The sequence below is a fragment of the Mustelus asterias genome, chromosome 21 (genome assembly GCF_964213995.1).
Source record: "Mustelus asterias chromosome 21, sMusAst1.hap1.1, whole genome shotgun sequence".
Classification (NCBI taxonomy): domain Eukaryota; kingdom Metazoa; phylum Chordata; class Chondrichthyes; order Carcharhiniformes; family Triakidae; genus Mustelus; species Mustelus asterias.
Window position 1 is genome coordinate 41,438,164 of NC_135821.1, and position 17,997 is coordinate 41,456,160.

Below are 17,997 nucleotides of genomic sequence, written 5' to 3' on the forward strand. Positions count from 1 at the left end.
GTAAGGCAACCACACTGATTTGCCTTTCCTACGTATTATGGTCAGCGCTGTAAGTATAAATCAAATTAATGCTTACTCATTGGAGACCGACTCATCAGTCTGAACACAATCACCGGGTTAATTGGAATTCAATTCGCTAATTAGTGGAATGGACAGTAGAGGAGAAAAAGAGGAATGATACACAGGCAACTTTTATTGCAGACTGCGTGGACAGGCAAAGTCAGTCCTCTTTTCAAGTATCTGTCTCACCGAGGGTTCCTCTTTCTCCTCCCCTCATTTTCTTCTCTCTGCTCTTGTGTTTGCATTCAGTTTGCCAGGTCACTCAATTCCTATCAGCCCTCCAAAGCAGTTACCTCATCCATTCCTCTCTATTTATGATCATAAGTGAGATGCCTGATGATATCCTTGCTAGGTGCATCCAGATATACAATTAGGGACCACTGGATAAGATTCAGGGGTGGCACAGAGGCTAGCCCTTCTGCCTCACAGCTCCAGAGACCCGGGTTCAATTCCTGGCTTCGGGTGACTGTCTGTGTGGGGTTTGCACGTTCTCCTCATGTCTGCGAGGGTTTCCTCCGGTGCTCCGGTTTCCTCCCACACTCCAAAGATGTGCAAGTTAGGTTGATTGGCCATGCTAAATTGCCCCTTAGTGTCAGGGGGGATTAGCAGGGTAAATACATGGGGTTACGAGATAAGGGGTGGGTGGGATTGTTGTTGCAGCAGGCTCAATGGGCAAAATGGCCTGCTGCTGTATCATAGGGATTCTATGATTCTCTGAGATGCAAGGTAGCTTGCTTTTCACCCTGTCTAGATTGTGGCAACACCACTGCTGGCCCTGGCTGAGCTTAGCTTCAAGAAGAAGCACGGTAGCACAGTGGTTAGCACTGCTGCTTCACAGCTCCAGGGACCTGGGTTCGATTCCCGGCTCGGGTCACTGTCTGTGTGGAGTTTGCACATTCGCCTCGTGTCTGCGTGGGTCCCCTCCGGGTGCTCCGGTTTCCTCCCACAGTCCAAAGATGTGTGGGTTAGGTTGATTGGCAATGCTAAAATTGCTAAAATTGTCCTGGGATGTGTGGATTAGCGCGTAAAATATGTAGGGATATTGGGGTAGGGCCTGGGTGGGATTGTGGTCGGTGCAGACTCGATGGGCTGAATGGCTTCTTTCTGCACTGTAGGGTTTCTATGATTTCTAAAAAGATGTACCATCATCTTCTCAAGGAAACTAATCATGCCACCTTTACGAGCGATGGCCATATCCCAAGAATAAATCGAATAAAATTTAGCAAAGACCAGAGCTGTGACTGCCTCAGTATGTATAACTCAAAACCGCACCATGTGATAGAAGCATAGAAAAATATGCACAGAAGGAGGCCATTCTGCCCATCATATGTGCGCTCTCTTAACTTTCTCTTTCCTACAAGAACATGCTCAGTTTCTTTAGTCTCCAAGCATAACTTTGTATTGTTAGAAACAGACCATTCAATCCAAGATGTTCAGGTCAATCCTTATGTGTCACATGAGCCTCCTCCCATCCATTTGCATATCATCCTATAACTATATCTTTCTATTCCTTTCTGCATCATGTATTTACAGTATTTAGTTCATACTTCAATACACAGAGCAAGCTCCACATTCTAACCACACATTGAACAGATCCCTTTGCTGCTGTACCTCACTTAGACATTTAGAGCAGAATCTTAACAAAAAATGGCAATGTGTCAGGTATGATGATACTGTGCCTTTAAGAAAAGTATTTGAGTCATGTTTCTTGTGCAGAATCTGTTTTAGCAGTGTGTTTTATTATCAGTGCCATTTGGTCTGCATCCAGCAGCCTTGTTGTTACTGCAGCAGCATAATTGATCTTAATTGCTAAAATGTTTATTTTAATCTGGACTAATGCAGGGTTGTTATTTTAGTGCTTTCGCCTGGGGTGCTTCAGTGTGGGGCTTGATTAGGTATTGACAGGAAAAGTCAGGTGTTTGGATGGGGCTAGCCTCACAGCAAAAAACCCAGTTCAGTTGCTGTTAGAAGCTGCAGAGAGAAGCAATGAAACCTGGAGACTGCCACAGACTAGATTTATTTTTCTGAAGTTCTGCTGCTTAAGGATATACCCTTCTTTGAACTTTGCTTTATGGGAGTCAGAAGGTAGGTATATTTCTGTATCTATCCAGAGGGATTAAAAAGCTGGAAATCTAGCATCCATGCGAGCATATCTATTTTTGGTGCTAATTGGTTCTGAAGTAAGATGGATGTCTGGGGATGTTGCTTAAGTTAGAACAATTAAGATGGATGGCTGATAAGAATTCTGGTGGCACAGTGGTTAGCACTGCTGCCTCACAGCACCAGGGGCCCAGGTTCGATTCACGGCTAGGGTTACTGTTTGTGCAGAGTCTGCACGTTCTCCTCGTGTCTGCGTGGGGTTCCTTCGGGTGCTCCGGTTTCCTTCCACAGTCCAAAAGCCATGCTGGGTGCTCGTTTGGTGCATTGGCCATGCTAAATTTTCGCTCAGTGCATTGGAACAGGTGCCGGAGTGTGCCAACTAGGGTGTTTTCACAGTAGCTTCATTGCAGAGTTAATGTAAGGCTACTAGTGAGACTAATAATTAAACTTTTATTGTTAAAAGAGTTATACTTTGCCATGTCTAAGTATTATAATTGGTAAAAGTTATGCTAATTCTTTTTGGTATTTTTTAACCGTGTTCTTAACTAAAATTTGTTTTAATAAAAGTTTCATAGTGGGTCAATCAAATCATGCCTTAATTGAAAAATAACATGCTCACCATAATTCCAAAATCAAATAAAGTTAGGGTCTAGGCCCCTCTTTCCCCCCCCCCACCCCCCCCCCCCCCCCCCGACACACACACATGATCAAAACCGTCATTGGACCCCCTTCCCTGTACCACCCCCCCCCCCTTCCCCCACTCAAACATTCAATGGCGCATATCGGACGCCTTCCCCCATCCAAACAGTCAAAGCTGTCACCCCTCCTACGCTTCTCTCTGAACATTGCTGGCATTGGACCCATTCCGCCCCCCCCCCACCCCCACACAGACAGACAGCCACCTGCATCTGCACAGCTCCCATGTATGCTCCTTCCCACCAGCACAGGTAAAAGAGTGTCTCTCCCCCCCCCCCCCCCCCCCCCCCCCCACCCCCCGAACCATCAGGGTCTGCCAGGGGTTACGGTGGTAGGGCCTCGGTGAAATGGTTGTTGGTGTAGGCTTGATTGGCTGAATGGCCTCTTTTTGCACTGCAGGGATTCTATAAGTTATAAGGGCAACTATTTACATGAGGAAGTATTTATTTATTAGTCACAAGTAGGCTTGCATTCACACTGTGATGAAGGTACTGTGAAAATCCTCTAGTCGCCACACTCCGGCGCCTGTTCGGGTACACTGAGGGAGAATTTAGCATAGCCAATTCACCTCACCTGCACACCTCTGGACTGTGGGAGGAAACCGGAGCACCTGGAGGAAACCCACGCAGACACAGGGAAAACGTGCAAACTCCACACAGACAGTGACTGAAGCTGGGAGTCGAACGTGGGCCCTTGATGTTGTGAAGCAGCAGTGCTTGCCACTGTGCCGCCCAAACAACTACAAAATACTATATCCAGAACATTTTTTCTTTGTCCCCTGATTAAAGCTGGACCCCTTTAGCTCTCAGTGGGAATGGTCACTTCCTGACTTGTAGCACCTGTGGCTGTTTTTTTTTTAAAAAAAGGAATGGCTGGCAGTTTTCAGAGGGACAGAATCCAAATTGTGTAGAGACATGAGCCCCCTGCTCATTTCAGAGCAGCAGCCAATAGAATGGTCGTCTACCAAAAAATTATGACTGACAGGAATTTAGGGTAGGACAACGCATCCACCAGTTGCTACTGCCAATTAAAAAATGCAAACAGGGCGGGCGGGCATCCTTCCCTACACACACACACACACACACGCACACACGCACACACGGTGGCACGTTACACAGTTGTTAGCACAGCTGCCTCACAGCGCCAAGGACCTGGGTTCGATCCCCGGCTTGGGTCACTGTCTGTGTGGAGTTTGCACATTCTCCCTGCGTCTGCGTGGGTTTCTCTGGGTGCTCCGGTTTCCTCCCACAATCCGAAAATTATTGCTGTTTAGGTGAATTGGCCATACTAAATTCTCCCTCAGTGTACCCGGACAGGTGCTGGAGTGTGGCGACCAGGGGATTTTCACAGTAACTTTATTGCAGTATTAATGGAAGTCTACTTCTGACTAATAAATTAACTTTAACACACACACACACATATTTGCAATTATTTCTTAATCGAGTAGTTTACAAAAACATCAAATTAATTCATTGGAAACAATCCCAATATATTAAATAAAATATAAATTTTCATGTTATTTTCCAATTAGAGCCTGTGGCATCTACTATTTATTTCTTACAACTCACTGGAGACCGATGGTTCCAATGGCCATACACATGATCTGTTTACTGATTCTTTCAATAATATTTTTCCTTCCAGTTTAGCTTTACTTTTCAGGTTGTTGATTGCTAGGGGATAATATGAGTGAGGAGACATGGTGAGGGCCTTGTGGTATTATCGCTAGGCTATTAATCCAGAAACTCAGCTAATGATCTGCGGAACTCGGGTTCAAATCCCGCCACAGCAGATGGTGGAACTTGAAATCAATAATATAAAAAATCTGGAATTAGGAACCTACTAATGACCATGGAACCATTGTCGATTGTCGGAAAAACCTATCTGGCTCACTAATGTCCTTTTTAGGGAAGGAAATCTGCCGTCCTTACCTGGTCTGGCCTACATGTGACTCCAGAGCCACAGCAATGTGGTTGACTCTCAACTGGTCAGCTAAGCTACATGGAAACATCAACCTACCCGCCCACAGATGCCAACTGGCCTGTAGTGCCTTCATCATCAGTGCATTGCACCTGCATCCATTGTTATTACGTTGCGTGGAATCAACAACCAGTGTATTTCCATATTCTCTTGGCAATCCCCTTGTAGAGCCATCTATTTTCCTCCCTGAAGTAGACTTCTTTTTCTCACTTTGTTCAAGTATCTGAGATTAAAGAGTCATCACAGTCTTATGCACTGGGAGTTTTTGAGCTTCTGTCAGATGGCTTTGTTGGACCTTTCTGTCTCATAGTGGAGCAATGCCATAACACTATTCTTTAAGATTCTCAACATTCTTTGTATCTCCAATTACTATTGATTTCCTAACTGGACGAATTGTTTGCAGTATCAGTTTGAAGATAAATCACTACCTCCTCACATTGATACAAGATAAATCCTGGGCTACAAAAGCACATCCATGAGGGAATTAGTCATCCAAAGGGGCATTAGCAACATATTTTATTTTGGATTTTGAGATTTCCAGGATTCTGTTTTTCTTGTTGTTGAATTAAATTGGTCACCAGGGGTGGGATTTTCCGGCCACGTTCACCCCAAATCCGGAAAATCCCACCCAAGATCAATGGACCTTTACATGGTTCACACACCTGCTACGATTCCCATGGTGGGTGATTTGGGAACCCCCCACCCCCAGATCCGTCTGCCTGTCTGCTCTGATGCCGTGGTCTCAGTAAACTGTTATTGCAGATTTTTTTTTTTTAAATGTTGCTGCCAATATCTTCGACTTGTGTGGGGGTTGCACTTGGTTGTTTCACCAAACTGGAATAAACGCATCGATTAGTGAGAGGCTCATGCTGATGACAATGGTATAAAACTAGCACTGAGTTAACTTCAACATCATGTTTAAGCTGTCAAACGCAGTCATCAACTGTCACATACTCTTTATCCACTCTCTCTACTGTTTGTTTGTTTCTGTGATCGATAAGGTTTGAGTTATAAAAAGTACTGTATAGTTCTGAGGAGGCACAAAATCAATTGTGAATTATTACCTTCTTTAAACAGTTCAGCTATGATTGTTTATAATAGTGACACCATGAGAGACTTGGAAAAGTTCAAGTGTAGTCAGTATTCTATAATCTAGTGTTGAGTTTGCCTTGAATACAACCATCTTCATTAGAGCCTCCTACACCCTTGACCCTCCGATATTTTATTCACTTTTTAAGACCATGTTGAATGTCATCAATCCAGGAATGGATATTGGCCTACTTGTATGCCCTTTGGGGATTTGAAATTTGCACTCATCACCTTTGGCGGCACAGTGGTTAGCACTGCTGCCTCACAGTGCCAGGGACCTGGGTTCGTTTCCTGGCTTGGGTCGCTGTCTGTATGGAGTCTACACGTTCTCCCCGTGTCTGTGTGGGTTTCCTCCGGGTGCCCTGGTTTCCTCCCACAGTGCAAAAGTAGTGCTGGTTAGGTGCATTGGCCATGCTAAATTCTCCCTCAGTGCACCCGAACAGGCAGTGTGGTGACTAGGGGATTTTCAGAGTAACTTCATTGCAATGATATTGTAAGTCTACTTGCGACACTAATAAATAAATTTAACTTTTGGTACCCACAGTCAGAAATAGTGTAGATTAAAATCTCCCAAACCTGCCCAGCAATGTACGTGAATCCCAAGTTCAGAAGAGCAAGCCCTACTCTGCCCATCTAATCTAATTTTCCCGTTTTGCAGGGCCAAGAGATGGATTTCTTCGAGTCAACACCCCATGACGTTAAATGAATGTTACATAATTATATAAAGCAATATCAAACAGGTGGAAGTTAAAAGGGCAGTGTTGAATTGTAAAATCAATCTAAGTGTGGTGAAGGGAGATACCTGTACACTTAGGACTAACTCTCAGTGTTGACATTTTATTCTGTGGTTCAATCAGCCATGCATTATTTCTGAACTGGCAGTCAATGCACTTTTTCTTCTTATGTGACACCATGTAATGGAGGTTTTGCATATCTGGTTTCATCCCACCATTCGCCGTACACTGTGATGCCCCCGCAGAGAGAACGTCACATGAAGGGACCATTTTAACTGTTGCGATGATGCAAAACAAATGATAAAGTATCTGCCCAATTTTCCAGAGGCCTGTATAACGGGACAATGTAATGCTGCCCATTGTGAAGTCTGGCCAAAGTCAAATTTACCAGGAATGTGGACAGAGATATTCATTATTTTTTGTTTTTAAGTCAAGTTGTGAGCTAATATCTGCCGACAACATAAAAGGAAACTATTCTGAATTTACAAATAATCTTGTCCTTAACAACATAAGGAGTCAAAATCACCATAGAATCCCTACAGTGCAGAAGGAGGCCATTAGGCCCATTGAGTCTGTACTGATCACAATCCCACCCAAGCCCTATCCCCATAACCCTATGTATTTACCCTGCTAGCCCCCTGGACACTAAGGGGCAACTTAGCATGGCCAATCAACCTAACCCGCACATCTTTGGACTGTGGGAGGAAACCAGAGCACCCAGAAGAAACCCACGCAGATGGGGAAAATGTGCAAACTCCACACACAGTGACCCGAGGCTGCAATCAAAGTGGGTCCCTGGCATTGAGGCAGCAGTGCTAACCACTGTGCCATCGTGCCACCCCAAATGATTTCACAGGATTTTACGGTCACACTCGAGCGAGACCGGCAATTCCCGCCTGAGGTCAATGGACATTTCCGTTGTCTGCTCCGCGCCTGCTCTAATTCCATGGCAGGCGGGGTGATCGAATTCCGGCGCATATGATTTTTTTCCATGTTTTGCTGTGTGCTTTTCTTGTTTAGTTTACAGGTGTGTATATATATTATTACAACCTTCCCACATCCCAGTATAACAACCAGCTTGTGAATAGGACATTTAAATCATAAGTTTTCCAAATGAGAATGGCCTGCTTCAGGTACCCAAGGTACATGCAGACCTTAAAGGAGCCCTCGTTGAATTATAGAAGTTTTAGAGGACAGCATCCACTCACTCCATTGTTCCTGCGCTGGCTTACTGAAAGAGCTACTATTTGGTTCCACTCATCTGCTTCCACCCCTAGCCCAGTTCTTTTTTCGTTTACAAGCTCATGTTTCATATGTGAAGGTTGATTTTCTAAGCTGATCAGCTTTTCTTTAGCAGAGTGAAAAGATTAATAATCATACAAGTTTAAAAATCAGATAAGTTGCAGGTTGATAATTCAGTCGCACAGGAAAAACTCTGAGAAAACCCCAGGTATTTACTAAAGCAGACCCAGATAAGAGTCCAGGACCATAAAGCTCTGAGTTACAAGGGAGGTTTCAGCCACATACCTTACGTACAAGACCTCAGTTGAATTATGCACAGCTGCAGCTTGTCAGTGTCTGTTCTAACAACAGGTATTGGGACAGGGGAGTTGATATACCACTGGTTAGAAAGATAACTTCATAATTGTGTAGAAGGAAATACATTCTTGGTGATATTTAAATTAGGTAGACGTGCGCAAGTTGTAATTGGACAACTGTACCCTTTTGTTATAGATTATGTAGTCCCAATTGATAATTGTGAGTGGATATGGATAATTCTTGTTTCAAATTTACATCTGATTGGTATATACTCATCAAAACTGGAAGTATATCCATCTGTGTGAAGCTATATCCAGTGCTCTCTGCTACATCACCAGCTGGTGTACCAGGTCCCTTGTTAGCTCATAGAAAATAAAGGCCAATTTTAAAACTCCAAAATTCTTCATCTGGTCACTTGAAGGGAACAAAGCTGGACAGCAAACAGCCCCACAATTCCTCTGTTCTATCCTTCAGGCTCACATTCCATAATTGTACTTCTACCAATTGCTTCTGAGGCTCTCCCTTTGTAAGAAGATCTACTTGCTCCTGCTATTCTAGCTTCTTAATTTTCTCTTCTCATATCTCTATAAATGTAATGGCCAACAATTTTCCTCAGCTCTGTAGACTGTCTTATACCTCTTGGATTCCTCCTGGAATATAAAGCATTCCTGAGTCTTCTCTGCCAGTTAGTTCTTCAATTCATTTGAAGCCTAACTTGTTTTAAATGCATTTTCTGCCTGCTGTTGTGCCTAGCTGTATTTCTGATTGAGTTTTCCCAATGCCTGCTTTGATTCAGCAACAGTAGAATTTAGAGTTGTCATTTCTTCTTCATACTTGTGAGATGCCCCAGGAATTTGTTTGTTCAGATTTTGGACAGTTTGGTTCATTGAAAACTTGAGTTTATTCATGTGCTTTCAAAGGCACATATTCAGTTTGAATTTTGTGTTTCAAATCTTTCAAAGCTTTGGTGCGAATGTTTTCCAATCTTAACTTATTTTCCTTGTGTATTTTGAACTTCATGAGATAACGTTCCTTCATTCACAGTCAGTTGCACCGTCTGCACTGACAACTGCTGCTGCAGTTTGAATAAGCTGTCAGGATTTCCAATCGGGTATGTTTTGGGGACTTCTGATAAATTATTTGCCTCTCTGGTGTCCTTGTGTTGTTTGCTTTGGTAATGTTTTTTTTTCTTGGCATTACCAGGGGTTTGCTACCCTTATTTTTGAGCTTGGTGCAAACAACAGATGAAAGTTAAAGAATTGGTCAAAGGCTTTTCATACTTCATTGAAGCTGGTTGAGGATTCATCGATGTACTGCATTAGGATCAATTTGTCAGCAAGTCCACTGAACTAATAGGTGTTAATTTGGACTTTTTCTGACTTTCTACTTAGGCTTGATGTACTGTGGTAGATTAGAATGCTTTACTATAGGATGTCCAATTTCTCAATAGGTTTGGCCTTTGGGTCAGTTCAAGTTGTTTTTGAAGAGTAAAATTCTGATCCATAGCTAAAAATGTAAAAGTGTACATTCTGCTTTGTGAGTTTTCTAAATTTCAGTATGTGACCCTCTGGGTGTGTCATGTAGCTCTTGCATCATTGTATGGGTGGTAGTGTATTCAGTCCCACAATAACCCAATATCTTCTAGGCCTTTATACTAAAAGAGTGACTGGCCTTAAAATCAAGGCAGCACTTGATCGAGTGTGGCAGAAACGAGACTTAGCAAAATTGCGTACAATGGGATTCAGGAGGAAAACTCTTCAGTGATTGGAGTCAAACTTGGCACAAAGGAAGATGGCTGTGGTTGTTGGAGGTCAATCATCTCTCTCCCAGTACATCACCACAGGGGTTTCTCAGGGTAGTATCTGAGGCCCAACCATCTTCAGCTGCTTAATCAATGATGTTGCCTCCATCATAAAGTCAGAGGTAGGTATGTTTGTTGATGATTCCACAATGTTCAGCACCATTCGTGACCTCTCAGATACTAAAAACATGTCTATATGCTGCAAACCTTGACAGCATTCAGGTTTGGGCTGATAAGTGGCAAGTAACATTTGGGTCACACAAGTTCCATGCAATGACCATCTCCAACAAGAGAGATTCCAACCACATCTTCTTGATATTTAATGGCATTACTATCTCTATCTGCTTACCATTGACCAGAAACTGAACTGACCCAGTCATATAAACACTGACCACAGAAGCAGGTCAGAGGCTGAATGTTCTGTGATGAGTAACTCACATCTTGACTCTCCGAAGCCTGTCCATCAACTACAAGTTACAAGTCAAGAGTGTGAAGTAATACTCTCCATTTGTTTGTATGAGTGCTGCTCCAACTCAACACACAATACCACCAAAGACAAAGTTGCCCAGTTGATTGGTACCTCATTTTTCACTGTCATCATTCACTCCCTCCACAATGAATGCACAGTGGCAGCAATGTGTACCACCTCCAAGATGCACTGCAGCAACTCACCAAGGCATCTTCAACAGCACCTTCCAAACCTCTATCACCCAGAAGGACAAGGGTAGCAGATGTACAGGAACACCACCACCTGCAAGTTCCCTTCCAAGTCACAATCTGACTTGGAACTAAATTGACGTTCCTTCACTGTCACGGGTTCAAAATCCTGGAATATGATTTAAATAATTCATGTAATAGCAAGTTTTAAAGAAACAAGTGAACTTCTAGTTAAAGGTGGCAATTTGTAAACCTCAAATCACACATTTAATGCCACCATTTTTATGACTACTTTTTCAAAATTCACGAATCTCATCTTCAACCAGTTTCATCAATACATAATGCAAAGCAAAACAGAACCAGGATGTAATGTGCAATTTATTTTACCGTATTTAAAATAATGATTTTGTGTGACTGAACAGTGTTCCAGCACAGAGGAAAAATCCTATGAAATAAAACACAGGCAGAGAAAGAATAAAACTAAAAAGGTAAAGTGCTTCAAGGGCAGATTAACAATATCTAAAAGTCTCATAAAGACATCACTAAAACAAATCACAGGGAGTCAGTAACTAACAGCATTTAGCAGTAACATTTGACATCTATCAATTCAAGACAAGGCCTAGGAGGACATATATTGCAATATTAGTAATTGAATGTCAGTCACAAAGTACTGAATATTATGGTGCAGAATATAACCTGGAGAATCCTCAATGTGGAGGAGACTCTTATATTTCCAGTTTCCTCTCCATCTCATAAATATGCGCAAGTTATCAAATAAAATCATGATATATCTAAGACAGTCTCTACATCAGAGCAAACTGGTGAAAAATCTCAATTACATTGCTCTTTGGGAACAGATGTATCCAACAGCTAAAGGTCATTATGGTAGAGCTAACCATTCCAATTCATAGATCAAAGGACATTTATTATCTCTTAATGTTTACAACATTCAGAGTGATGGTGATGTAATGGTAATATCATTGGGTTAATAATCTAGAGGCCCAGCCCAATGCCTTGGAGAACACAGGTTCAAATCCATGCAGCAGCTGGTGGAATTTACTTCAATTCAGGGAATGAAAGCTAGTCTAAAACCATGAAACTAACATTAACATCCCATCTGGATCACTAATGCCTTGGGGAAGGATATCTGCCATCATACCTGCACTGGCCTACACGTGACTCTAAAACTATTAGGTATGCGGGGAGTAGCCCCTTATAAGAGGCCGGGTCAGGTGACCTGGGGGGTGGGATGGTGTGGTGCTTTCCCAGGCATGGTTCACTTGACCTGTCCTCTTAAAGGGGCTATGCCCTGCATGAATAACAAGAACCACAGCAACATGGTTGACTCTGAAATGGCCTACCAAGACTACCCAGTTCCAGGTCAATTTGGGATGGGCAACAAATACTGGCCTTGCCAATGAAGCCTAAAACCCATGTATTTAAAAGAAATGTTTCAAAAACAATTCCAATTTCCTTAGTTAACTCAAATTAACATCTTTAGAAGGAACAAAGCCAATGAAGTAATTAAATAAAATCTCCAATTGATCAGACAAGCATTACAATCTTCATAATTAACATCTGGCTGATTGGCTTCCTCCAATGACAGTTGTCATCTATTGTGTTTAGTTTATATCCAACATTCTCTGGGAAAACTCCAGCAGTTCAGAACCAGAGTTAGTCAGACTGATACACCATTGCTTCATGATCCAATCCACCATGGAAGCCATATGAGGCAGGATTCATCTTAGAAACATAGAATCATAGTGCAGAAGGAGGCCATTTGCCCCATCAACTCTGCACTGACCACAATCCCACCCAAACCCTATTTCCATACCCTATGCACTTACCCTAGCTAGTTCCTCTGACACTAAGGGGCACTTTAGCATGACCAATCCACCTCACCTGCACATCTTTGTACTACAGGAAGAAACCAGAGCACCTGAAGGAAACCCACACAGACACGGGGAGAATGTGCAAACTCCACAAAGACAGTGACCCAAGCGGGAATCGAACCCGGGTCCCTGGCGCTGTGAGGCAGCAGTGCTAACCACTGTGCCACCATGCCGCCCTATTGCTGACCTGTTACTTTACGAATTATTGAAACAACATACAGCAAATCAAAGTCACAGCTCTCCTGCAGCATACTGACCCCAGAATGGTCGAAGTAACCTTGGAGTCAGAAATACTTAGTGGACATGGGGATCGCAGTATACGGTTAACATGCAACATTTGATTGCAATGCAAATCGCCGTCATAATTGTGCTGCATGCTCATTTGGATGATTTCTTAAGTGCAACGAACATGATCTGTGGCTGGAATTCTCCCAAAAAATTCGAAGTGTCATATTCATGTTGCTTTTTTCAGTGGGAGTTCAGACTAGAATCTTCCCCCCACTGTGCACTGCAGAGGCCACCAGCGTGGATATCATTAGATTTCAGGGAGAGGGGCCTACTCCCGCCTGAGAGGCTGAAACCAGCAGCCTCTGCGCATGTGCATGCCCCGAACTGTCAGCCTCCATTTGTGGGCCAGCTCGATCGCTGGCCAGCGCGGAACCCCCGTAGTGCTGCCCACCAACCTCCCCCCCCCCCCCCCCCCCCATGGCCCAATCGCACCCTCCCATGACCATTCCCGCCCAGCCCTGCCCCAATCTCCAGCACCTCTTTTTCTCCACACCACCACCCCCCCCCCCCCCAACCCAGTGATGATCCCACCCCCGCAGTGCAGACCCCACAGGAGGAAGACCCCCTCCCCGGCTGACCTCGCCAACCCGGCTGACACCCTCCAGCCCACACCAATCGCTGGCCTTCCTCCTGCCCCGACCGATCCCAATGCAGAGTGGCAGTGGGATCCCCCCTCCCCATCAGGCCCTGCCCCCTTGGCACTGCCCCATGCCTGATGGGCAGTGCCAACGTGTTCCCTAGGCATTGGCATTTTGCCCCTTAGGCATTGCCAAGGGACACAGGCTGGCACTGCCAGGGTGCCCATGCCCAGGAGGCACCACCCCATTGCCCAACCCCCGAGGGAGCCCTGATTGCCCCCCTTTCACTCCAGCGAGGTCGTCCCATTGTCAAAGTGTAAACCCCGCTAGAGCGAAAAACTGGTGGGGTGGGAGAGGCTACTGGGCCAGGGGAATTCAGTCCCGGGCCCACTAATTACTTTTAAATTATATTAAAAAGACTTACTTGGTCTTCCCACTGTTTCCAGTGTAGATCTGACAATGCCAGAAATCTGGTGCTGGGAGATGCACTTGCAGTAGGAATGCGCATGCCCAGCTGCGAGATTCTCTAACCCCGCTGCACTAGAAAATTAGCTCAGCAGGGTGGGAGAATCGCCCTTGTATTGTTGATGTGGTGACCCAGGTGCTGGGAAAAGTCTGTGTTTTCCTTCATGCATTGTCCCTTTAAGACTAAAGTGGGCTGGGGGAGTTTTCTGAAAGAGGGTTATTTGGTTCCTTGACTAGTTTCCTAGAAATGCCCATGTGACCCGAGGTTTCCATGGAGATGAACAGCTAAGAAGTAAACAATAAATAGAAAGTGAATTGCAGCCCGGGTTAGACCAGCTTCTATTTTCTTTATAGCAGTTCAGAACACACTGAGAATTCATGTAAAGAGAACACATGTAAAGTTCCCTCCAAATGGGGCCGTATCCTGTTTGATAATCTTGGTCGTGGGCGGCACGGTAGCACAGTGGTTAGCACTGCTGCTTCACAGCTCCAGGAACCTGGGTTCGATTCCCGGCTTGGGTCACTGTCTGTGTGGAGTTTGCACATTCTCCTCGTGTCTGCGTGGGTTTCCTCCGGGTGCTCCGGTTTCCTCCCACAGTTCAAAGATGTGCGGGTCAGGTTGATTGGCCAGGTTAAAGAAAATTGCCCCTTAAAGTCCTGAGATATATAGGTTAGAGGGATTAGCGGGTAAATATGTGGGGGGAGGGCCTGGGTGGGATTGTGGTCGGTGCAGACTAGATGGGCCGAATGGCTTCCTTCTGCACTGTAAGGATTCTATGATTTCTAAAACAGGGAATCAAGATAAAACAGTAAATATTGTAAATGATTATTGTATTACCTTTTCCTACACTTAGCTATTTATAACTTGGACTGTTCTTTCTCTTTTTCAATTTTTCATTTTAGTCGACAGCTTCCATCTCATCAGTTGTTTGAATGCAGTGTTTCGACCTGTGGCTCAGTTAGTAATGTTCCCACCAAGTTGAGAAAAAGGACTATCAAAGTAGGGGTGAGAACTCTAGAACTCTAGGACCAGGGTACAACAATATAGGTTGGGTTTTTTTTATTCATTCGTGGGACATGGGCATCGCTGGCTGGCCAGCATTTATTGCCCATCCCTAGTTGCCCTTGAGAAGGTGGTGGTGAGCTGCCTCCTTGAATCGCTGCAGTCCATGTTCTGTAGGTTGATCCACAATGCCGTTAGGGAGAGAATTCCAGGATTTTGATCCAGCGACTGCGAAGGAACGATGATACATTTCCAAGTCAGAATGCTGAGTGGCTTGGAAGGGAATTTGCAGGTGGTGGTGTTCCCATTTATCTGCTGCCCTTGCCCTTCTAGGTGGAAGTGGTCGTGGGTTTGGAGGATGCTGTCTAAGGATCTTTGGTGAATTGTTGCAGTGCATCTTGTAGATAGTACACACTGCTGCCACTGAGCGTCGGTGATGGAGGGATTGGATATGATGCCAATCAAGCAGGCTTCTTTGTCCTGGATAGTGTCAAGCTTCTTGAGTGTGTTGGAGCTGCACCCATCCAGGCAAGTAGGGAGTATTCCATCACACTCCTGACTTGTGCCTTGTAGATGGTGGATAGGCTTTGGGGAGTCAGGAGATGAGTTACTTGCCACAGTATTCCCAGCCTCTGACCTGCTCTTGTAGCCACTGTGTTTATGTGGCGAGACCAGTTCGATTTCTGGTCAATGGTAACCCCAAGGATGTTGACAGTGGGGGATTCAGTGATGGTTACACCATTGAATGTCAAAGAGCAGTGGTTAGAGTGTCTCTTATTGGTGATGGTCATTGCCTGGCATTTGTGTGGCATGAATGTTACTTGCCACTTGTCTGGATATTATCCAGATCTTGTTGCATTTGAACATGGACTGCTTCGGTATCTGAGGGGTCCCGAATGGTACTGAACATTGTGCAATCACTTCTGACCTTATGATGGAGGGAAGGTCATTGATGAAGCAGCTGAAGATTGTTGGGCCTAGGACACTACCCTGAGGGACTCCTGCAGATGTCCTGGAGCCGAGATGACTGACCCTCCACAACCACAACCATCTTCCTATGTGCCAGGTATGACTCCAATCAATGGAGAGTTTGCCCCCGATACCCAGTGATTCCAGTTTCGCTAGGGCTCCTTGATGTCACACTCGATCGAATGCGGCCTTAATGTCAAGGGCTGTCACTCTCACCACACCTCTGGAATTCAGCTCTTTTGTCCATGTTTGAACCAAGTCTGCAATGAGGTCAGGAGCTGAGTGATCCTGGCGAAACCCAAACTGGACGTCGCTGAGCAGGTACTGCTTAATAGCACTGTTGATGACCCCTTCCATCACTTTACTGATGATTGAGAGTAGACTGGGCGATAATTATCTGGATTGGATTTGTCCTGCTTTTTGTTTACAGGGCATACCTGGGCAATTTTCCACATTGTTGGGTAGATGCCAGTGTTGTAACTGTACTGGAAGAGTTTGTCTAGGGGAGCGGCAATTTCTGGAGCACAAGTCTTCAGTACTATTGCCAGAATGTTATCAGGGCCCATTGCCTTTGCAGTATCCAGTGCCTCCAACTGTTACTTGATATCATGTGGAGTGAATCAAATTGGCTGGAGGCTGGCATCTGAGATGTTGGGGACCACGGGAGGAGGCCGAGATGGATCATCCACTCGGCACTTCTGGCTGAAGATTGTTGCAAATACTTCAGCCTTATCTTTTGCACCGATGTGCTGGGCTCCTCCATCATTGAGGATGGGGATATTTGTGGAGCCGCCGCCTCCAGTGCGTTGTTTAATTGTCCACCACCATTCACGGCTGGATGTGGAATGACTGCAGAGCTTGGATCTGATCCGTTGGTTGTGGGATTGCTTAGCTCTGTCTATCACTTGCTGTTTTTGACATGCAAGTAGTCTTGTTTGGTAGCTTCACCAGGTTGACACCTCATTTTTAGGTATGCCTGGTGCTGCTCCTGGCATGCCCTCCTGCACTCTCCATTGAACCAATGTTGATCCCCCCCCCCTCTGGCTTGATGGTAAGTGTTGAGTGGGGGATATGCCAGGCCATGAGGTTGCAGGTTGTGCTGGAGTACAATTCCGCTGCTGTTGATGGCCCACAGTGCCTCATGGATGCCCAGTCTTGAGTTGCTGGATCAGTTTGAAGTCTGTCCCATTTAGCACGGTGATAGTGCCACGCAACACTATATGGAGGTAATTCTTAATGTGAAAGTGGGATTTCGTCTCCACAAGACTGTGCGGTGGTCATTCTTACCAATACTGTCATGGACAGATGCATCTGCAGCCGGCAGATTGGTGAGGAGGTCAAGTATGTTATTTCCTCTTGTTGGTTCCTTCATCACCTGCTGCAGACCCAGTCTAGCAGTTTTATCCTTTAGGGCCCGAACAGAGCGATCAGTCGTGCTGTTGCCGAGCCACTCTTGGTGATGGACATTGAAATCCCCCATCCAGAGTACATCTTGCGCCCTTACCACCTTCAGGGCTTCCTCCAAATGTTGTTCAACATGGAGGAATACTGATTCATCAGCCGAAGGAGGACGGTACGTGGTAACCAGTAAGAGGTTTCCTTGCCCATGTTTAACCTGAAGTCATGAGACTTCATGGGGTCCAGAGTCGATGTTAAAGATTCCCAGGGCAACTCCCTCCCGACTGTATGCCACTGTGCCGCCACCTCTGCTGGGTCTGTCCTGCCGGTGGGACAGGATATATCCGGAGATGGTAATGGTGATGTCTGGGGTGTTATCTGTAAGGTATGATTCCGTGAGAATGACTATGTCAGGCTGTTGCTTGACTCGTCGATGAGACAGCTCTCCCAATTTTGGCACTAGCCCCCAGATGTTAGTAAGGAGGACTTTGCAGGGTCAACAGGGCTGTTGTTTTGCCGTTGTCTTTTCCGGTGCCTAGGTCGATGCCAGGTGGTCTCATTTCTTGGTTTCATTTCTTTGTTGAGACTTTGTAGCGATTGTTACAACTAAGTGGCTTGCTAAGCCATTTCAGAGGGAAGTTGAGAGTCAGCCACATGTAGGCCAGACCAGGTAAGAACGGCAGATTTCCTTCCCTAAAGGACATTAGTGAACCAGATGGGTTTTTCCAACAATCGACAATGGATTCATGGT